We start from the raw sequence: 24182 nt of genomic DNA on the forward strand, positions 1-24182 counted from the left end.
CCAACTCATTACATCCCCGGGGTCATAGGATTACTTAAAAAAAATCAAAGGAAACAAGGAGCAGATTATTTATGGGGAGACCAGGGAATGTGTTTGTCAGAGATGACCTCTTGCAGCTCTTGTGACGCACACAAGAGCACGAGTGAAGTAAGCGCTTGGCAAAATGAGCTAGTCTAGCTGGTGTGGGTACCTGAGATGAAGGTTCCTGGCTCTCTGAGTTTTAGCTGTTTGTGCTCCTTTCCATGTTTCCATACTTCCCATTTTCCATTCACACACAACGGTGTCTTGCCAGTGGGGTCACCGTTTCACACGACAGCTTCACACTGCTGTATTTTCTGTAACATGCCAATTTTGGTAGTAAAAAGAAATGATTTTAGACAAAATTGACAGGTTTGTGATGTTGCTGTAGCAACAATTAGCCATTATTTGACAGTCCTACTATCAGGCTGTCCAACTGGCTTGTGTGGCACCCTTTAGCCTTATAGCATCATAAAAAAAAAAAAAAACATCCTACACTTCTGTTTGCTTTTTCGGTGCTCGATACTTACCATGAATTTGGATCCCTAGAACACTAACTTACACAAGTTTCACTAGTACTTCTTGTTTGTGACTGTGCGCATGTGCGCCTGCTCACAGTTGTTATGTACAAATGCACAGGATCATATTTGCTTTATTTGCATGTGAGATTCCTCGCAAAAGCTGCAATCTAAGAAGTGATTCTGGAATTTCCGAAACAACATTTGACCTTTGATGTTTAATTAGGTTTTGTTGGACTTTACAGGAAAGCTCTTGCTGATGCCTTTCAGTTCTGTTCTTGTCAAAATCCTGACATTTTTCATGCAGACGCACAAACATTAACTTTAAATTGAGGCAAGTGGAAATTTTTAACCCTTGGTGTGGTCTGGAATTCATTCAGCCACAGTGGCATGTAGGAGATGGGAACAAGGGAGTAAACATGCTGAGGCACAAACTGTGAATCCCCATTTTTAGGAGGAGCTGGGAATGTGTGAAATATGTACAACCCATGACAAAAGGGGATGCACCTCTGAAGACCACAGGGCACTCCCAACCAGCTCCAGAGAAAAGAGAAGCACAAGCCACAGAGGTTATATTAGAATACTACTTAGAAAGAAATTGTCATGCATGTTACGTCACTGTGCAGTGGAAATGAAAAATGAAAAGTGCATTTAGGCACAGTGAGAGACTCAAACTTCCCCTCTTGAGCAGGGTGAAAAATAAAAAGTGCTTGAATCATATCAGTAATTTCAGACAGGCATGAGAAAGTAAAGAGAAGTGAAAGAGCATAATGTCTGTGTTCAGCCCACAGTGATGATGTCAAAGCATCTTATGAAGATCAAAAATCTGATCACTCTGACATTGTCTCCACCATGTGAAACATGACTTAGGGGAAAAAAACAACAACTTCTGAGCTTAAATATGATTCAGCCAAATGAAGTTATTACCATCTGACTTTGATTTAAAAGAGATGCACGGCTATTACTTTCAAAGAGGAAGTTAAATGGTGAACATGACTTTTAAATGAGAGTCTGCAGTAAAACCAAGTTCTTTAAGTGTGTATTTGTTAATATCTAACTCACAGAGTTATCAGGTGTTTCATTCTCTTTTTTAAATGCATATTTTGGTAACTTTAAGAAGAATATGGGTACAGCTCTGCTAATTTAATATTTATAGGATAATTCATATATAGCTTTTAGAGGAATGAAATATTCTTTCCTCAGCTATACTCTTGGATGCTGTTTGTTTGTCTGTTTGTCTGAGTTTGTCTTGGCTACTAAGTAAACCTTGTACATGCTGTTGTCCTTGATTTATCTTGTATGTTCAGGTACCGCTGCTCAAAACAACAAATTGCCAATGGAACACTTGAAGTAGTTCCAGCCATAATATTGTACAATGATTTTTTGGGGTCTTTTTTAGCACTTTTTCCTGAGTGCAGTGGAACTAAAGTCTCATACTGGGTATCAGTTTCCACTTTCCAGCTCCCTATAACTGAACAAATTGCTTTGAATCAGATTTACTGGCATGGTCTGTTCTTTGTTATATTGGTTCAGTGTGATTACAGGATCAAGACTAGGCTTTGCATCAAATGATGACAGACTACATGGATTCTCCTAGTAATGTGTTCTCCTGTAGCCAGCCATATGTTGCTAAATTCTTGGCTTGTTGCTTGTTGAAGAGCTCCGCTGACTTCGGATCATAAAGGAAAGATTAGAAAGCTTGTAGGATTGAATAAAAAGCATAATAATCAAAAGCATTATCCCATTCAGGTACTGGCTGCACTTGAATTGAGTGCAAAATGTTTTTCATTATAAAATCATTCGGAAAGTGTTTTTCAGCCAAGTTGTTAAGTTATTAATATGCCACTTGCTGCTAGTTACTAACCAAGCCACTATAAATCCCAAAGTAGATTATTTGACAAATGCATGTTACCCTTCATCTGAACCCAGACGCACACCCTTTATAGATACCTTAAAACATATGCAAGTGGTGATACATGCAGTTGCACAGAAAGACACAAATGTACAGATAACTTCACTGGAAGATTACATTTTATTTATTGCAAACTTATAATTACCAATGTTGTCAGCTATGGCAAATTTGCTCTTCATGGCAAAAGAAGAAAATGTTCAACTTCAAGGTACCTGAAAGGTACTTTCAACTACTCCATTATTTTCCAAGAAGTCATCACAGCAGTAGATCTGCCCCGCAGGTTTGATTTGGCACAGATATTACACCGGATGCTCTTCCTGATGTAACCCTCCCAATTATCCTGGCTTGGGACAGGAACCAAGAGTACACTGACTTTGACCTCCTGAGGCTGTATTTTCGTCTCCTCCGGGAATCACACTGTAAGCCAGTTTCACATGAAAGGCAAATGTGTTATTCACTAACCATGGAAAAGCCATACTTTACAATACCTTACTTTATTATTATTATTATTATTATATTTATATACATTAACATAATCGAAGCATAGACACAAAGAAAAAATAATAACTGGGAGGATATTGAGATGTAAGAGCTGCTGACATCTAAATATCAGTGCCAGGGGAAGCCGGCACCAAAAATAAAAGCAAAGTTGGGGCAATGCAGTTCTACAAATCCTGCAAATAATCTTCATCAATTCATTAATGAAAAAGCTATGAAAAGTCTTCTTTTCCCATAAGAAAATCACTTCACACCATGTACTCCATACACAATAATACTATACAATCCTACAAGTGCCTGATGTTTCTATTTGACAGACATTCCCATGGTATCAGCTGTCCTAGGTGCTTGCCAGGATGTTGCTGTCCCACACAGCTATTTCCTCTCAGGGCCAGGTGATTGACAAAGACACAACAGACCACAGAGCCAAAACGACCCACTGCTTTACTGCCAAGCACTCTGGGTTACAGGACTATTCCCATACTGAACAAAAGCATTGAGCAACTGAGCACAGAGAGCCATATCAATTTCAGCTTTAATGAGCACCTTCTGTAGTCAAGCCTAATAAGCAGCGTCACCAGCTATCATCTCTGTGTATACTTACGGGAACATGAAAAAACACATTTTATGATTGCGGCTGTTACTCTAAGACTAACGCACAGTCAGCCAGTGGCAGATTTATGTTTCGATAATGATAATATAGTGTTTATGGAAGTGAGTAAAACATCGTACTCATCTCATCGCAGCACAAAACGCGATTGTGAAGCGACATCCGTCGGAAATAAAGGAAAAAGTGCAGATGTGACAGGAGACCTATCTCTGGGTTTGGGGGCTGCCTTAAGTTGTAAACAGCTGCATGTCATCCAGCTTAGAGCAATGAGACGTGACCAAGCCTCGCTCCCTGCTGCACATCTCCCAGGAACTCTTCAAGGTGAGATACCATCAGAGTGATAACATCACATGCGGGCCCCAAACATCCCTCCGTGAACAATATCACTGATTTTCTTTTTTTTTTTATCTCTCTCACTTCTCCTGAGTTCCACTGAACGTACATAAGCTTCTTTTTTTTTTTTGTCAAGCGGAGACAGTGAGACAAATTTTCTGTCAAAGCTCTTTTCCTTCAGGGCCCTTTCATGAACAGTTTGATGTCCGCATCAACCGCGCTGACGACTCCCCTCATCTGTGAGGTGCCTGTGAGTGCACAGTAAACATAAGCCGGTGCATTTCCACAGTAGTTGTTGAGCTCATCAAATTTCACAGGATAGGCTTTCTTTGACAGGTGTCCTTAATGTTTGAGTATCCGTGCGCGGGAACGCTTACGCACTCACAGTTGCCTATTATTAAAGAAAACAGTCTGCCGTCACCATAGCGATGGCAGCGCTCTGAGATGGCTGCTGGGAGCGCAGAGAGCCCCTTGTCAGAGCAGAGTTTCCACTCGGCCATTTAGGATCACACCATCTCTTCACCTCTACTCCACATTCTGTTAAACAACTGAATCTTTCTGTAAAATTACTTTTTTCTCCCTTTCCTTCCACTCATTTTCATTTTCCTCTTTCCATATAGCTTCTTATTGGCAGTAACTCTATTCGCCAACACGCTTACAACTCTCTGAGACACACCTCTATTAGTTTTTAGCTTAACAGACAGACAGCACAAGAAGGAAGGATGTTGGCTGTCCAAGTTTTCCCACCTTGGACAACCATAATATCCTCTTAAGGCCTCATTATCTGTCATTATACACTCAGGGGTTTTTTTGCACCTCAAACACAGTTTTCATCCTCAGTGAACTACAAATGTGTTTTTAGATTATACAATTTATTCAGATAAAATAAAGCATGTTCCGAGCTGGCAAGTACAACCCACAATAAACACTGTCGCTCACTTTAACATCAAGGCAAATGATTCTGTCTAAAAATACGTGAGTGTGAGTATAGCATAAAGCAGCAAGTACCCGTTCATGTGTTTCACCCACCAAGCACAGTTGACTGGGCACAGGCTGTCAGCTTATGTGTTCTGCATGACTCAGATTTTCTGATTAGTGGCCTGTTTGCATAGATACTGAGCAACAAGAAACAAATGTGGCTGAAGAAAAAAATATTCAATAAGGGAAAATATTTGGGCAACTGAAGGTTTACTTTACCTTTGGCTTTTGACTCTTAAACTGACCTGGTTTAATTGGTTGTGTGTGAAAAAGGCTGCAGATGTTCACAATCAAGCATCCATTAGCCTAAGATCTTACATATTCTACATTTTGCATCCTTGCTAAAGTGAGGTCACTTCCTGAATGTTGTGTATGCTCATCTTTGAATGCATAGTAACAAATGTGTCGGTCCTTTCCAACTCTTTCCAACAGGATGTCAGACAAAAAAGACAGTGATCTGTGTATCCGAATTCTTCACAATTACATGCTCTAATTTTCACTCTCATATGAAATGAAATATGCTGCAGAGAGCAGCAGCAGAGAGAGGTGGAGAAACACTAGTAAGCTGAGGTGGACAACACACAGCAAAAAGGCTGGATTTTATATGGCTATGATAGGCTGTAACTATCAGATCAACGGTAAGTAATAAGATATTTTGTGGTATGCATGTTTAATATGTTCTTTTAATGTTTATGCATTGTTTTCTCAATAGTGCACGATATATATGCTAAACTTCACAAGAGATAAATTATTTCTCTATACCCGATTGTTCATATCGTACAAGACATTGGATAAAGTTCATACATCAATTATGAAGCAGGTTACAACTTGGACAGAGCACTGTGTTGTCACTGACACAAAGAAACAGGCAACAACTCACATTCATATACACACCAACTTCAAGATTTGAATTGCCGGTCCAACCTGGAGAATATTCAAGCCAATAAGGAAGAAACATCTAAACACCATCTATATATACAGCACTGCTGCATTAAAATTGTTTACAATTTATTAAAATGCTTTAAAAAGATTTTTTTCAGACATACCCCATCTCGTCCGTGTAACCTGTTTAGCTTTGCTTTGTTTCTTTTTTAATGTGTTCTGGCAATCCAGCATATTTCCAGGTCACGGTCCTGCAAGTGAGCCTCTGAGAGACTGGTCATAGTGCAGCTACATGACTTAAGAATAATTTTCCACTAATGTGTAATCATCACCAGTGTGCTTTTACGAGGCGGATAATACTGTAAAACTTTGGCAACCCTAGCCAAGTTCTTTCATCTCGTTCTCTTCACCCTTAATTTTGCTCTTCATTTTTAAGGCAGCGGGATAATAAAATGTTCTAGTAAGAACTGGAATGGCTGCAATCTGATGACAGAACTTCGGAGGAAGCTTTTTATGTGATGCACAATAAAATAATCACATTTCAAAGAATGAGGGAGCGCTATGAAACTTGCTGGATCCAATCTGTTAACACAAACAGCTGTCAATATATGCCGAGTACAGAAGAGTACACATCGCGCTGTACAAATACATGAGCGTTGGGAGAGCATGACGATGAAGACAATACACAAACACACTTTATTCCTGCTAATCAATTTTGCACAGTCATGCGGTTCTAAAAAATGCATGCCAATTTGTGCAAGTGTGCAAACATATACACACCCAGCACAAAGCCACTGGATATAGAGCTACTGACACTTCCTCTGGGTTGATACTCTTGAGCTACAATGACAGGCAAAACAAGTCTTAGCACAGTATATTCATACACTGTTTAATAACCCTTGGCCTAAGGCCTTCGGCATACTAGGCAGGCAGTGAAGGGTGTGGCTAACGTACTTATTAGTCTCGGACCAGACCTGGCAAGACACCAAAATGTTCACACTTCTGGTGAGCAAACAGTAGTCCTTCAATTCAACAAAACTTTCCACTGATAATAAAAACAGTATTTTTGAGCATTTTATTTGAGGATCTCTTTTTGATTAAATGAGATAAAAGTTTGTTTTGCTTGAAATGCCTGAATGTCAAGTCTTCTTAAAACCTTTGTGAAATTCAAGACAAAATATAATTGCTTAGGTTCCTGGGAAAACTTTGTATAACTGCTGCAAACTGCTGACTATTCCCGTACATGACATCCCATAATTTGAGTTCCGTCTCATTCTCTAGCGGTTGTGTATCACAGAGACAACATCAACAGTAAGCCTGTCCTCCAAGTGAACTGAGCTCTGTGCCCTGACGAAGCGAAGGGGAACAACAGCCCTTATGGCTATGGGACAGGTAAATTGCACGGGGAGACAAGGAGCTGTTTGTGTGAGACAGTAACATGACACTTTCTAATGCAGGAAGTGATTTTTTTTTTCTCCCACTGTAAAATAAAGAATCAGACCCTGAAAGGAGGGAGCGTTATAGAAACAATACTGGCACCTTTGTGTCTGTTAAGGTGTTAGAACAAGGTGATGTATGACTGACAAGCAATATGTTCCCAAGCCATGCGTGTCTCATCGTGTATAAAAGTTCACCGCAGTTTGAGCAGCAGTGGCGATATTACCATTCAACATGGTATGGTACAAGAAAATTGCCTTTGGAGCTTGCCCAGGCAGTAACTGAGCTGTGGAAGTGTAACAGACTTCTGTGTACAAGTCGCTGCAAAGGAGACCTGGAAGGAAATTTAAAGTTCTCCTCTTTCCTGTTTATAATTGCTTGTTGCATCGGATAACACTGTCAAACTAAAGCTACAGATCTGAATCCAGCATGCATTGTAATTTGCATTCAGGTACCTGGTTGCGACTCATCAGCTTCCCTCCTTTCCTTCCCTGGAAGAAATCTCTTTTTGATCACTGAAAATAAACACCAGCGCTGTCCCAATGATTAAATCTCCGTCTTAATGTCTGAGCTTTATGTCCAGTTTAGCAAGGCAGTCATGTAGAGAGATGAGGGATATGGTGCTTTCTTAGAGGTTTGGCTCGAGACTTGATAGGCCTCTGTAGCATGTAACTGTACCCAAACATAAAAAGCTCCTCTGCCTTACCATATAGCCACCTTGGCAGTGCTGGTGTTATGCTAACATATCACGTCATAGCACCATCCTGTAATGCCAAGAAGCAGACACACTAATGATTTCTGCTGTGTGAAGATGGATGTGATCTTGATGAGTAAGATGACCATGATACAGATAACATATGTTCTGTTGCTTCTTCCCCAGATCAGGAGGTTGAAGGATGATGAAGTGTTAAGATGCCCGATCCCTGAAAGAAAGCCGTGTGATAGTGGAGAGAAAGAAGTGGGAGCAGAGGGAGAAGAAAAGGGAATGGGAGGTATGGGATTTAAAACAGTTCTCATGCAACATGCCAAGTATTAGGCTGGGGCACGCAGTCTATGACCTCACAGCGAGGTAGAGCCTCTCAACAGTCTCACTGCATCAGCCCCTCCACTTTTGTGGTTTTGTTTGGGACGGATCAAGAAAGCCCAAATTGAGCACAGAACATGGAGGTGGGATGGCAGCCCGAAAATTAACTGAAGTCGGCCAAGCGCTTGTGGTCGTCTAGTCAGGTCAACACTGGTCAAGGCAGAACATTGCCCCATCCATCCAGTAAAGCAGGCTTACCCTTGTTTTCTGGCATGACTGCGTCACAAAGAGAAGCCCCTGTTTCTGACCCAGAGCCTTTGTCTTTGAAACCTTTTTGGACAAAGCTGCCATGCTGCAGTAATGGTGCAGACCCTGGACCTGGAACAAGAATCACAGCCAACAGCTTTTGAGGTGGAACCACTGCTCAAGCCCCGCACTAATGTGAAAAGTAAGGCTGGATGTGAGAGCAAGTAGAAGGACCATTTTGGGATTAAGGAACTGTACTCTTAGTGGATAAAGTGAGGCAACCTCACATCATGCTGAGGCAAAAATGGGAAAATGATTACAAAAAATGCTATGTAAGTTGAATATACAGTTTATTTTAACCTAAATCTCATTCCACTGACAGAGAGACTGGAAGGGGTTTTTCTCACAATTGCTGTCTCATTTTTCGATTCACAACTGAGAAATACATGACTGTCAGTTACTGTTTGTGTTCTCATCAAATATTGTGTATCTTCTCTTGTATTATTTGTAGGGCAGGTCCACACACAAACAATGTTCAGCGGGCCTGTGTGACGCAACTGCAAAGTGCACTCTGAACATGATGCTTGGTAAGTGAGACATTAGACTGTGCATGTGTGAATTGAGAACATTTGGTGTCAATCCTGTTATGCTTACATCAGAAATCTCCTTCTGTCTTTGTAGATTTTGCTCCTCTCCCACAGAGCTGAAATTTATCCAGCAGCAATGTCTAGCTCTAGCCAGGATGCTAAACAGTCCCAGGTGCTGTCAGAGCTAAGCTAACACAATAGGCCTCCCTAAACTGTAAGGCCTTTGGTTTCACCTCAAGCAGCAGGCACCTCTCACTTAAGCATCCAAACTATAACATGAAAGTAATGGGCTAAGTAATTGAGCTAACCTTTGTGCACTCATACCCTGTCATGCATAACATCTATATTTCAACTACTATGAATCTCAGTTACATTTCTATGTTTTATGGGCAGGGACTGTTTTGTTTCGTTAAGTCCTCTGTAAGCTTGTTCAATGGAGGTGCTCAGTGCTTGCTGCCAATCATTTGGGCAGGTTTAATATAACTAACGGATGCCAAACCCAAAACCACTCTAGATAAATTTGTTGGCTTTTGTAAATCCTGCTCCTGTTTAACCAGTAAGGTTAAGGCATTTTGTTGAACTTCCTACATTACACACAATACTTCCTGTTTCTGTTTTAGAAGTACTATATGTGTCTGCGTGATAAAAGAAGCAGAACAAACTTGACTTTTTGTTTGAGTTTCTGCTCTGAATTCGATACACACTTTTAATCTTCAGCAACTGAGTGCGGTGCAAAACCAGAGCTGTGCAGCTGCTACTTTGATGCTTGTAATCCTCCTGTTTGTCAGGTGTGGGTAGCATTGGAGTCAGTATGGTATCTGCACTGCTTAAATGGCTATTTGCCAGCAGTATGTGAGGGCAGTGTGATTGCAGACATAAGCAGGTGAAGGGAGGGGTGCAGTGACTACGTGCTTGCAGAGTGGTTTTACAGAGGCCAGGTTAAGGGGACAGAGGAAGAGAAAGAGCAGAGGATAGATCATGATAAACTACGCTCTGCCACCATGCTCTGACTATAGATATGTCATGCACATTGTGCACAAATGCATACCAAGAATGAGGTAAACAATATACTATAGTTCGCACCATCAGAGCCCTTCTTATATTCCGAAAGTCATAGAAACTCTCCACCTCTGCACCTACAACCTTTTAACCACCCTTTTAGCCCTTATCTTTCCTTCCTTTTCCTTTTTTTCTTTTAGTTCTAGGAGACCAGCGGTTCTAGATAGCAGCCAAAATCCCTCGATGACATCATTGTTTCCACTGCTACTATCACCACATTACCCTAAAAATCTTTTCAACAGTGTTGTTATCTCCTCTGGCACCAGGCCAATCATTTGTTGATGGTGCTCCTTGTCACTCCATCCCCTAGTAGGAAACATAAGCATCCCTATACAGTGTATACACACACACACACACACACATGCATACTCGCTGCCACCTCTGCCGTGGAGAATGAGCCAATGTCTGCAGTAAGCAGACTTTGTGAAAACATGTCAGCACATATCCACTTTCTCGGAGGCCATTTTAGCTCGTTTAACTTGTCTAAAACTGAACACAAACAGTGCAAAGCTGCTCTGAACCTGTCTTCCAGTGCAGCTGAAATCTTTTTCATATCGTTTTACATCAGCAGCACCACGCTAAGAAATGGGCTGGGAATAGTGCACATCTCTCTGACTTAAGCTTTAACACAGAAAGCATGTCACCATGCCAAGTGGATCCCACCCCACAGCTGCAACACTGCAGCTTTTGGCCTGCATTGGAAGCACAGACACAAATCACTAATGTAAATCCTCAAAGACAGCCAAAGAAATAAACCCAAGCAACAGCAAAAAAAAAAAGAAGAAGAAGAAGAAGAAGAGAGGGAGAGAAAAAAATGAATCATTGCAAGAGATACAACCCTATTCCAACATAATGAGGTCATTTACTTCATCCTTTCTCTTCTAAACAGAGCTCTATCACTTCCTCTTACATGTCTGATAAAACCAGTGTTTTCTTTTTCTTTTCTTTTTTTTATCTCTCCAAACATTTGTTGCACCATTGCCGGGTCAGCCACAGGCCAACTGATGTCATCCGATTGCGAGCTCTGATTTGTTGTAGTGTCTCTATCAATAGTCATCTTATTCAGCTACTGTTTGTTTTTCAACCCACACAGAAGCTAGACGCTTGTCAGCGCTCACACATGACATAATGAGCGAGAGGTGGCTCATTAGTGTGTCAGTTACTCGGAGGATACGACCATCTCGTGTCAGACAGAGAAGCACAGAGACAGAATGGAAGAAATGGGGAGAAATGCAGAGCACACAGTAGGCAACGAGTTATGAGGAAATGAAACATAAGCTGCCTTTAAAACAGTGCCATGTGGAGAGAAGCCCTACAGAGAGTAAGGTAGAGGCCTTTAGTTCCCTCTGTCATCTCTTTCACAAAAAAAGGATCCTATCCTTAACCCTTAACAAACAGAAGGACCAATCTAATTGTTCAAACTGTGTTAAAAGGCTGTGGCACTACCGTTTAATGCAAAACTAACATTAAAGAAGTGTTTGTAGATGCAGGTAGATAGATTTGGAAATCATCACTGATGCACAGGGTAGGTAGGAAGGGTGATTTTTTAAAATGTTACAGATAAACCAATAAAGTGGTGCAAATAAATAAATTAGCTAATTAATTGAATGAATTAATGCTGCCGCATCTACAATTAAAACGAGACAAGACATATAGGTGCTCAGACTTTATCTTCACATGTCAGTCTTACATTATGTCTCTTTCCAGATGCTATCTGAGTTGATTAGTGAGTGATGAGTGAGTGAGTGTGTGTGGATGAGTAACTAAAATGGCATTAAGACAGAACACGAAAAACAAGTATTGTTTCCTGTCTGTCACTGGGAGCCATACATAATAAAGAACAATAAAGCTCAAGTGTTCAACCTGCAATGACAAGACATTTGTTATGAATTCATTTGTGAATTTGTTATTAATTAATCTATTTCACAGATCATTTGTTCGGTGATTAGTTTATTCTTTATTGTCTCCCTCAGGAGAAATTTGGCTTGGACAAATGTGACTATGAGAGTGAGAGAAAGAGGAACACGGCTCTAAATTCGCTGCTGCTAAAGTGTACTCAACATGTTGAGTACTGACAACGAAACTACGGTGCATGTGTGCGTGTGGGTGACCTGCCTGGTGTCAAGTTAGAAGGGATGGAAGAAAGGAGGTGAGTTATGGGCAATGTGGTGTTGCATTGCAAGCAGGCAGTGGGTGGTAGAGGTGGAAGTGCAGTGGAGATAATCCCCGGCTTTTGCCCTAAGTCCTGTGCATGCTGGGCAGATCAGTGGCGAGGGAGGGAGGACTGGTGCTACCCTGTGATAGTCACCCAGCCTCAAGCCTTCCACCTGACCAGCCTGGAAGCCCTGCGTCCCGCAGGCCTGGAAATTGAGCCTTCAGCTCCAATCAGGAGCTGCTGAACAGTTCCTGCTAAGTCTAGCTGAACAGACTTTGAGCTTGTAGTTGGTGCGGCTATGTCCTAAACTGCCCCGTCCACTGATGATGCTATGATCTTTTGCTCACATGCAAGGGGACCATTTAGTCTTCAACCTATTATTCATTATATCTCACTATTTGCAAATCAGTGTGTATAAAAGCCATTGCTGCTACTGAGTGAAAATGGAGTGTACTAAGGAGCACAGAGGGGGTCAGTGGGTTAATGTGTTCAGTATGGCTATGGGTTTGACCCTGGGGAGAGATGAAGCTGATAGGTCAACCCAGGGGCCGAAAGGTCAGCTAACCCCATAGCACTCTTCGAGGCTGAGCCCTGATTCAGCTGGAAATCCTGAAGAGAGACCCCTTCAACCCACACAACACCCTGCATGCAGTTGCGAGCGCCAGCTGTTTAGAAGAGAATGGAAGGAAAAAGAGAAAAGAAGAGGAAGTTCAGCTGACAGGATGTGCTACAGTCCCAAGACGCTCGATCACTCCCATCCATCCCACACTAGTTGTTATCAATCATACCAAGCATTTTCTTATGTTCATTTCAAGCTATTCCCTCTCATAAAAGCTGAGTTGTAATATTTTTTTTAGTGTCACAGCTATAAATAATGCATTTAATTGGGATACCAGTTTCTGAAAAGGTTCTGGTGTTAAAAACAAATACATACAATGCACTCCTCCCGGTGGCAATAAACTCTGTCTCCTCCTCAGCCCATCATAACCTCTTGGTAACCTCACCACCATCACCACTGTCATTATGGCCATCACACTAATCACGCTTGGCCCCAGCTGTAAAGCCACAGTTTAACTCCCATGTCCGTTGCTAAATAACTCCAACATGCCCCGGTTGTAAACACTTAAACACTTAGCACACTGCTATACTGGAGGGATTTTTCAGATTTTTCCCTCTACACCATAAGGTCATTGTTACTTCCCTCTGTTTACTGATTAAGTTCATCTCTTGCTTTCCCTCTTTCTGGGGAGTTCCCAGGTGCTTTAAAGGCATAGTGTGAAGTGTGAGCAGACTGTATCAAAACAGGAAAAGAAATAGTTTGACATCACTATGGGGAATTTAATGCGGTGATTCTTATTATATGTCAAGCAAAAGCTCAGCAGCAGGATCAGACTGAATTTGCATTTGGTCTCTTAGATGTTAAGAGAAAGATCAGATGGTAGCGTAACTGTGTGAAAAAAGGCTGAATCACTGGTTAGCGTGCTTCTTTCTCACAGCAAAAAAGCAAATAATGAAAGGTGTTCAGTCAGAGTAGTACATTCTAGAAGTTAGTTGCATTACACTGTATGCCATGAGAAACTGGGCCTAATCCAAACAGGTGCCAAATAACAATAACCTGCAGAGATGACAGTGTCATTCAAGCTGCTCCTGGTGGAGATGGGACTGTTTTCTAAAAGCCATTCTCAGGAGGATTCAACATGGGTGCTCCCATGAGTACAATGAAGCTTCACAAAAAGAGCTGACTCATTCAATGCCGGAAATTAGATTACAAGCACGTGACAGACTCACATAAACAAAGAAGCTCATGCACAAATACAACCTGTTACATTCTCTCCAACTGAGAAATAAACAAAATTAACAGTGAGCGTAGGTAGTTTTATGGCGCAAGTCTTGCAACCGTCATTTTACACTGGGAGGCAAATCCACCTCCCCTACAGAAACACATTCCCGAAGAGAGGGCATACGGAGCCAATTGCTGGAAAAATTACCCAACCAACCTAAAAGCCTGCTCACTGTCAGACACTGATGTACGTTCCTGGAAACCTCAGGAAAAAAAAGTGTCTCAGCATCTGAACATATCACACAAAACATTAATATTAAGAGGATCTCACTTTTTTTAGCGAAAAAAAAAGGGTTTTAGTATTTAACTTTCCCCGATCAGATTGTTTTAAGCGTTGTGTGTTGTCACTGACTACTACTCCTGCTGCATTTCACCCAGAACTAACTGACTGGAAGAGGGCCAGTGTGACACGTTTCTCCATCCAAATAAATTTCCCTTAAATGTGTGAAATCATGCTTGATTCTGCACACAGGGGAAGTAAACTGTGGGAGCGGCTCAGCTAAGTAAACACATTTTGTAAAGTGAATCGCTCAGTCATGGACAGACATTTTACAGATGTTTAGAAAATGTAGATTCATGATTTGATAGGTTGTGAAACTCAATGGTTTTTTTTAATTGGGGAGGGAGGGGGCAGGCATTATTACGCTATTATCCACCATATTATTTAACCAGAAAAAAACATCTTGTTCAAGGTGCAGAATGAAATGCAGTGACACTGCATTAAAAGTGAAAAACAAATACGAATTTTCAATTGTTTGGAATTCAGAGTTTTCAGAGACGTGGGAAGCTTTCTGAATTTCTAATAAGAAGAGGGACGTTTTGGCCTTCTCTGATAAGATCACATAACATCATCTTTCTGGGCTACATTTCAAGCAGGATGAATATCAAGAGAAAGCTGCCTTTGAAATACAATCACAAGGGAAGAAAAGCCCTGAGTCTGCAGTATTTTTACATCCTCTGTTTCAAGATAAAAGCGCATCTAAGTTTGTGTCAGATTCCTATGATTTCTGCACATGTAGAGTGCATCATGGCTTTAACCTTATTTACCCATAGTTACCAGAATGTTAAGCCTTAATGGGGACATAGGAGTGTTGAAATATTTATTTTAGCATATCTCTTGCTTTTCAGCACATTGTAAGAGCAGAGGAGCCACTAAGCGTTCCACATTGAATGCAGGACAGGATTGGCACAAGTTCATGGTTTGATTTTCCCAAGCTGTGATTTTTTTTTCCTTGCAAAGTGCAAACATGGCTATATGATGGCGACCTTGGTGTACATGCATGTGAAATGGTGTGTAGCAGCTGAATCAAAAGTGTGTGCTGGTACTGAGGGCCTCACTCATGTGTGTAGACTGTGTAAACAAGGGCTGGGTAGCTTCAGACGTGATGGCTATCAACCAGTCCAGATACAGGAGTGACAGGTCTTATCTGGCAACGCGATTGGCTGTGTATGGTACGTCTCTGTGTGTGCAACAACTCACGGTGTGTTTTAGGATTTTTCTCTGCAGATCTGTCAAAGAGCAAGCTTAAGAAATAAATAAGAAAGCAAACTGAACACGCTGGCACCGCCACCATCTTTGTGCTATCATTGTGACAGATCACTACTTGAATTCTCGCTGCTCCGCGCCGCTCTGTTAGCTTTACACGTCAGGAAATGAAATTCAAGTGCTGTGTGTAAAAAGGAACTTTGGGTGTGTGTGTGTCACAGGGTCACTTTATATCCCTGACCAAAGAGGACTGCTTTGGTGGGCGTGTGTGGGAGGCAGAAAACCGTCATGCTGGTTTTTACAACAAAATGAGATCCCACTATATTTTGTAATTATGCAACAAAAAATGGTAAATTTACCATTTTCAGGAAGTAATTAGCTTCTTTCATGTGTATACAGAAAATTCAGTCTTAAAGGTTGATTATAAAGACTTCAAGAACCACCTTTAATGATGAGGAACATGAACCTGTTTTTGTTTCTTGCTGAGTCAAGAAACGTCATAGAAATTTCTAACATACAAGCAAACAAACAAAAAAAGGTGTTTTACCTGGGATTCAAACGTGATGTTTCTTCCATTTAAAAAGGAAGTGATCTTTTTTTTTTCTCAAGCATTTATAAAACGTTATAAACTGTAAATAAACAACACGTGACTACATGTGCTTTTAGGGGAATTTTACTTTTACCCTAACTTACCACACACCTCTAAGGAGAAGTCTGACCACAGTGCCTTTTTTTTCTGAGCATTCTCACCATATTTTACGATACCTCTTTCTGACAGCTTGACATTAAGACATCATTTATCCTTGGAGCTGACAGGTTGACACCATCCTTCTAAATTCATCAGAGGCATAATGAAACATCTCTAGCTGACAATGTTTCTTTTGGTAAAGTCCAGAGTATCACCAGACTTTCTAACGAAGAAGACAAGTGCTGACCTGACCTTTGACTTGACCTTTTCTCCACAGAGAAAAGGAATGAGCAACTCTGTTTGAGAGAACTGACGCCCAAAAATTTTAGTCTTTTCCATTTAAATTTGATTCTTCCTCTTTATAAGTCGTTAAAGGTCACTCAGAGCTGATGTGGTGAATCTCCCTCTGCTGGAAAATTTTCAGATTTTCTGTGTAAAATTAGGGTAGGGAATAAAAAAAAAAAAACAATCATTTGTCATAATTTTCTTAGCTGAACAGATTCGACTCTGCCAGCTGGCCAAAGTTCAAACGTGGTGTTCAGTGGGCTGGGAGTGACGTTCTCACCATGCGGTGACAAGCCCAGAGTGTTTGAGGTGGTCTCTCAGCCTGGATTCTGAATCCAGGAGTGAAATGGCCTGTCAGAGTGATGTATGATGTAGGAGGGGAAGAGGGTTGGCATCCTGGACTTGAGAACTTCTACCATGCTCCTTCACTTTACACTGGCTCATATATGTCCATGCAACCTTTTTTCTTTCTAAAATATCAATTAAAAAAAAATACTGTACATACAAAAAACTTTCAGATTACAGATGTGCCCTTAACAAGAAGTTGAGAGCATTTTTAAAAATTGAATAATGGTTTAATTTAAGTCTAAGTAAATTAAATAATCTCCACTGACAGTAATTAAATAAAAGCACTGACCTGGACCAAAAACAAAATGAGAAGCGACTTAATCAGAGAAATAAAATGTCTGTTACAGATAGTCGTATAAATATATTCTGGTAATCACTTTTCCAGAAAGCTAAAGGGAAATGTTGCCTTGAATCAACATGTGCTTTCTCATAACATGAAGCTCACGTCATATTTACCATAACTGAAAGTAAACCCACAATTCTTTCTAATTCACCACCTCTTCTCATTTTCACTCTTGGATCTGCACCATTATTTCTATCCTCCCCCAACCCCCTTCCTTCTCCCCAATCCCACCCCCAAAACTCTCCCACACCCCTTGCCCCCACCCCTTGCCTTGCCACTGCCTCTTTGCATTGATGCTGATAATTACCACTGAATGGATCTGCAGATTCCCATGGATGTCAGTGGAGCCTTTGGCCTGCTCTGTCACTCCCCTCCTCCTCATCCTCTGCTGCTTACCGAGTCTCTCCTTCCCCTACTCAATGAGGATTAGGAGTGAGTAAGAGAGGCAAGTGATGGAGAGGATGATAGATGGTGCTTGCCCAGACCGAAGGATGGTTTGTCATGCAACCACCTTATCTAAGTCACCCCTCCAGTCCAGTCAAGGCTGTCACAGTGAATAAGCTGTGCAGTATCTATTACCTTAATGTCACTCTCACTTTGAAGTCGTTTTATTGATGAAGTTCTTACTTGGGAAAATACAGCCAAAATACACTCAAGGTAAATCCCATGACACGTAAAAACCTGTTGGAAATAGGTTCTCTCCATAAAAGAACAATTGTGGAAAATAAGGAGAAAGGGCAGGGTATAGCAGATTCCCACCATTTCTTTTTTGCAAGCAAAGCTGAGCGGATCGACGTCATGGACATTGGGAGCCCACGCATCCTCGGCATGCCAGAGGTAACCGATACCCAGTCGGTGTTCAACCAAGCTCAAAAACCCACTAAAGCTGCTTTCGTCCAACAAAGTCCAAAAAGGGGCCAACCCTGTGCACCACAGTTAATCACATCACACCACAGGAAAGACGAAAGGCAAAGTATGAAAACTAGAGAGAGGAGCACTTTAAAATGGGTAAGAGACTTTACATGATGGGCACGATAAAGACAAAAACCTGCATGGAAAGAAGGAAAAAAATTACCTTATATTGACTATTTAAATCAATACGTACCAGCAGAGGCACATGCGTCACACGACTTTTTAGTGCAATATGTAATGTTCAACATGAAGCATGGACTCTCTCCAAGACAAAGTGGTAATTGTGTCATTTTTTCTTGGGATACAGCACCAATTTGAGGAAATGGTTTGGAGCGTGCTGAAAGGCATCAGTGCTGCAGGAGAGTTTGGAACCAACAAGGTTTGGCTCAGAGCTGTATGTCAACCACCTTCAAATTATCCTCATTAATGACAATTCCAAGGGGAAATGGTCATTTGTATGTGTGTGATAGTCTGGTATACAGGGGCTGTAATATTTCTGGATGCATACCAGTATGAAAAGTGGCATTCATTAGTTAGGGACACAGGTTTTACAGAGCTGAGCCATAGGCAGCCAGCAGATTTTCTGGCTCTGATTCTGTGTGAGAACCTAGGATGTATTATTTGATGTTATAGACCAGTCGAATGACAAATACCACCACCACTGCCCACAGTTTTAGAAAAAGTGTCATATTCTGTCAAATTCGGAATACATATGCTGACATTTTTTTTTTTAAAGGTAACAAGTACAAAGTACAGCTTTGAAAAATCATGTATTTTAATCATCACATATTTTTACAGGATAAAAATCTGTAATTAATAAAAGCAAATTAGCCATGCCTTGTGGGCACATACTCTCTCCTTGAACTTGAATATAAATGGAGACAGAGTAAACCTTATACCAGAACCATGTGGAGGCTTCAAGTTGTAAGAGTTCACTAGTTGACAAGAATCTTCACATCAAAGGTTTGTGACTTGACACTTCTTGTTGAAATACTTCCTGACGCTGATAGCTACATAAATACTCCATGTAGAGGAGAGGTTGAATGAAAAGGCAACCTATCATTATCCCATCCCTTCTTCCCGTCTCCCCCGTATCATTTCCCAAGACTGTTTACCACAAACACAACAGCAACGCTGCCTGAGCTTATTATGGACAGCCAAGCTGCAACACGTTGCCAAGTCCTGCCCCATGGCCTGGGCCTAGCTCTGTTGTCTTGGTAACACAGCATCCAAGAACAGAGGGTGGGGGGGGGTTGTGTGATAGTGCTGGAGGTGGTGGTAGAGTGTTTGAGGGGGAGGCTCGCATGATGTCATCTTGTGGCATGGAGGGGGCCAATCAAACCCTGAGAAAATTATGTCACCTTTTGTTGAGCCGGTCCATTCAAGGCTATAGAAGTGCAGTGAATTGAGAGCTGCCGAGAGGTCATTTTTTCCCCCCTGAGTTGTGTAAATGTGTATGTGTGTGAGAAAAGGGAGGAGAGAAAAAAGGGGGGAGGCAGACAAGCAGAGAAGTGCATTGTGGACATGCTAATGTTGTTGAACATAAGCAGGGCCATAAAGATGTCACAAAGCTCAACTTCCAAAACATCACCACCGGGGCCTTTATCCCGCTTGTCGTCTTTTTTTTCAGACGGCTATGACCTCGTCCACCTCAAATTTGAGTCTTAATATGATTCCTATGATGCCCAAGACAAGTTGTCAAGCACTAGAATAAAAGCCTGAACAAACTGTAATGGAACTTGCCCAGTCAGCTTTGTTTTATCACTGAGGCAAGGACAACAATAAGTAACCCCTTGAGGAATAATTACACCCTTAGCAACTATACACTCCTTCACCTATGTGGCATTCCCTCTCTCCACATGGCCCTTAGCTCCCACCCACCCTGACGCAGACTTTATTGAATCGTAACTGAAATGACAGCGAAAGACAGCTGAATGGGAAGTCACTGCTGAAATGCTGAAGTCACTCAGACTAAATGAAAACAATGCCTGCATTAGCGACGTATGTTGAATATTTTTGGGACAAGACGAGGGATCTGTGGGGATTTCTTCCACAGTATGGTTGGAAACTCCCTGCATTTTGACACACGTTGACCTATTATGTGACATTAAGCACTTTTCCATCAACATCATACGTGACACGTTTGTAGAGTGTAAACTCAGCAAAATGATGTCATCTTTTTACTGTTACTTCTACAATTTTTTTGTGATTATAGTAAGTGATGCATTTACACATTACATTGTAACATCACCTAAAAATATACATTCAGTATGTTGCGATTGCCAGTAAAACTATTAAAAATCACTGTTTCAATTTAAATGTAACATATTACATTTTTACTGTAAAGTTCACCTTTACCTTGTCTTCCTTTGAAGAAAAAAAAAAAGATAACACCCCATTTATTCCTCAAATGCTAGACTAGCACATACTGGCCTAACTAGTAAGGAAGCCAGCATGAATAACCGTAACAACGAACACCACTGAAACATCCAACCATTCATCTCATGTATCTGGAATGACAACACAAACAAACAGCAGCTTGGATACACCTTTTAATTTCTGCTAACAGGGCTTAACAAAAACAACAAAAGCTATGGAGTCATAAATCATAATGAGAATAAACTTCTTGACAGGATTATTAACTGAAATTAGCAGAAGCTGCCAATGTGTCACAATGAAATGCAGCATAAGAAGGAGAATTCATGGTTTTACAATAATGACAATGGCTTCTTTGTCGCTGCAGTAAGAAGATGAAAATCACATATCCACTGACTGAGTGATTCATCTGATTAATCTCAATCACATGTGCATTAAGTCTTTTTACACAGTAGGAGACATTTTTTTGTGCTCCTCCCTGGATAAACTTTCTTAAAGTTTTAGAAGAGCCACTTTGAAAACAGTCACATTACCAAAAATGACAAAAATGACACAGTAAATGCTGCAGTTACTGAATGAGCGACACTGTAATTAAAATCTGCAAAACAAGAGAAGATACATAGATGGCGGGAAATTATCATTTCTATTAAAATCAATTCGAAAAATAAAGTCAACATGCTGTATCCATCAAAGTAACTATGGTAAATATATGACTCTTCTATAGAACACTTCTCCAGATGGGGCTGACTGATCTGTTCCATGATGTCTGAGCAGCAAAACGCGATTCACCGTCCTGCTGCGTTTATGTCATAGCTTCTCCAAGCTCACGCTGCTCACTGAATCCTGAGAGCTAGATTGCCAGTGTGGGAGCTCATGTTGTCGGCAGCCTTGCCAGGAGCAAACATCTGCTTCAGAGGATGCTGGTCCAACAGTCCAAACTGGGATTTAGTATGATCCTGGAAACATAATACAGAAACTAATGACTGACTGGAGCCCAAAACCACTTACTTGAATATTGAGACATTTCTCATACCCGCGCTTAAGAAAAAACAAAGATAAGTATAGGATCCTTTATAACAATGTTTTGCTTTTGCTGTTTTGCTAAATGTTGAGTCATGGCTTTATAAAGTTACATTAAATAATTATTAAATTAATAAAACATCTAAACTGATCAACTACTGCGCAGCTGATTACTTAAGCAGAACAGAACTGGCTCTTTTCAAAAAACTGCTGACAAAAGAAATGGGCCTGAGGAGAAGAATTACCCACAACCTCATTCGCTGCTGAAATTATCACATTATGGTGTGTTGGCTAACTCCAGATGCCTTTGTTGGATACAGCGTACCAGGCCAGGTAATCATGCAAATGAAACTAACTAGTTTTCATAAAAGAAAAGAAAGATAAGTCCATCTTTAAGACTAAAGATAGAAATATAAGCAAATTGCTTAATAAGCAGCTGAACAGCTAAATTATTTTCTGAATTCTCATCTAATCTGGCTTCAACATCTGCTTTTAAGATGACATATTCATCTTAAATGCATATGCTCTCCTGACAACCCAGGCTTTGCTTTACCCTCCACAAAATGACATGACGTTGTCTACCACCCACTCAACCCTGCATGTTTTATGGCAGAAAAGTAGCAGGACGGGCCTGCCCTGCTTGTTCTTTGCCCGGGGAAGGAACATGTCAGAGGATAAGCAGTCATCTATCAATGTTTCCTATCTTCTTTCTGCTTGTCTGCACCTCTGAGTTAGTTTACCTGTGAGTAGTCACGTTCCATCAACGTACAGTATAGCCTCATTCTTGTACTCTTTCTTCATGCGCCTACTTCCTCTCCCACTTTTTGTTACCACTACACATTCTTAGCTACCCTTCTTTTTTTTCATTGTGGTTTTAGTTTTGAAAATCAGGCAAAGGAGGACAGATTTCCTTTACCTGACTTTGTGCATCTCTTCTGGCCTCCATTCTGGATTTTCCCTTCCCACGTTTCTCTCACATGCCTCACCCTGGAGCACAGCCAAGCAGAGAAACATCAGCATACAGCACCAGGTTTCAACCTGCCTCTGAGTCTACGCCTGCCTGTGTATGTCTCTCTCTGCCCGAGGCTGCAACTGAGGCCTGCCCCTATCACCATCCCTCATCAGCACATCTACTGTACCTGTCTGCTGGCACCCTGCCATCCATACACAGTTCTCCTCCATTTGGTGAGAGAACAAGATGGTAGGGAAGAAAAAAAAAGATAAGGCAAGCCAAAAAATCTACAGAAAATGACTACTCATGTTGAGGTCAAGCAGATCTGACCTCCAATGAGAACACCCAGGAGTATCCTGAGAGGCACAAATACAGTACCACTCATTCAGTTGGCTGGGTGCACTGTGCAATCCCATCAACAGGTTTCTTTGAAAGCCACCGACTCTGTGGTGGGCCATCAAAGCATATCTTCATTCAGTTCCACTGAAAGGATCTGAGGCTCCTGAGAGAAGTTGTGTTTGAAGTGATATCTCTGTGTCCCTGCATTCTTTACTGTGCTGTCATGACTTGGGTTACACAATAAAAAAACCAGCAAGAACACGGGCATGAATCCAGTGGCACCACCCTGATCACATCTCTCATATATGTGAACTACCACTTCTTCGTCTGTTTATTTAGTCAACATACCATACTGTGGTTGTTTATAGCAACGGTCGCTGCTCCTCATAAGATGACAGTGTGTGTAATCACGTACTCCTAGGCTTTAAGATCAAACAAAAGACAGAATCTTACCTGTTGAATCTCTTGAGGTCATGTTTCCATTACTCAGCCCCTTCTTGGTGATCATCTGAAAAAGATAAAGAATGGCGAAATAAAGTGATTCAGAGAGAGGTGCACATATAAGACAAAAGAAAAAAAACTGGAGTCAAATTTTATCTTGGCCAACACTGCCCAAACTTGTATTAAGAAACTTTGATAACTGTAAATGAGTAATGGCAAATGTTCCCTTGATTTACAGATGCCACAAGATTAACCCGCAGTGTTGTATAATCTCTGAGTCTTGTTGGGTGTTAAAATGAAATCATTTAGTACACTTGCTTGAACTGATTTTGATTATGTTAATATTCCTATAATTAATTATATGGTTTCCCATTTTGGCCTCTAAATATTATAACAAGAAAAAACAGAGAGAAGGAAACAACAGTACAATAAGGATTACAGGTCATGTGTACTTTATCTTTTTAAAATAAATGAATAGTACATAAGACAACTTGCTTTCTCTCCAGTGACTGTAAAAACAACAGGTCTCTCACAGACATACAGATCATAAGTGACTTGACTCATTTAAGGAAAGTCACTTACTCATGCAAAATTATATTTCAAAAAAATAATCAAAAAAGCTGCAGTATGTAGAAGTCTTTTTTTTTTTTAATGGCATGTTCAGGGTTAAGCAGCTGGCATAGGCAGCTAAAGGTAGTACCGGTTTTCTAGTCTTTACTTCTGCTAATTCACTGAATGGGAGAAATAATATCCTGCTATGAGTTGGTAAACTCTGTGCACAAAGCTTTGCTCCACTGTCTGTGAGTGAAACCCCAGTACACTTGTGATATCTCTGTCTGTGAAATGGACCCATACAGCTGACAGATGTAGCTTGCTAACCTAGCTTGCTAGCATT

The 24182-nt window shown here is 40.9% G+C and overlaps 1 protein-coding gene across 16 annotated transcripts in view; it reads right to left on the reverse strand.

Annotated features, from left to right (window-relative positions):
* LOC146520023 (uncharacterized) overlaps positions 1 to 24182 on the reverse strand; it is a 170528-nt gene that overhangs the window by 40394 nt on the left and 105952 nt on the right. For 10 of the 16 annotated variants that reach the window (XR_014873925.1, XR_014873926.1, XR_014873921.1 and 7 more), the window contains one exon: positions 1 to 23354. This exon is cut by the window's left edge. The gene's annotated coding sequence lies outside the window, so the exon portion shown is untranslated. The remainder of the gene's footprint in view (positions 23355 to 24182) is intronic. The other 6 variants (XR_014873928.1, XR_014873932.1, XR_014873927.1 and 3 more) reach the window with 4 other exon arrangements.

Source organism: Neolamprologus multifasciatus, chromosome 4 (genome assembly GCF_963576455.1).
Source record: "Neolamprologus multifasciatus chromosome 4, fNeoMul1.2, whole genome shotgun sequence".
Taxonomy (NCBI): Eukaryota; Metazoa; Chordata; class Actinopteri; order Cichliformes; family Cichlidae; genus Neolamprologus; species Neolamprologus multifasciatus.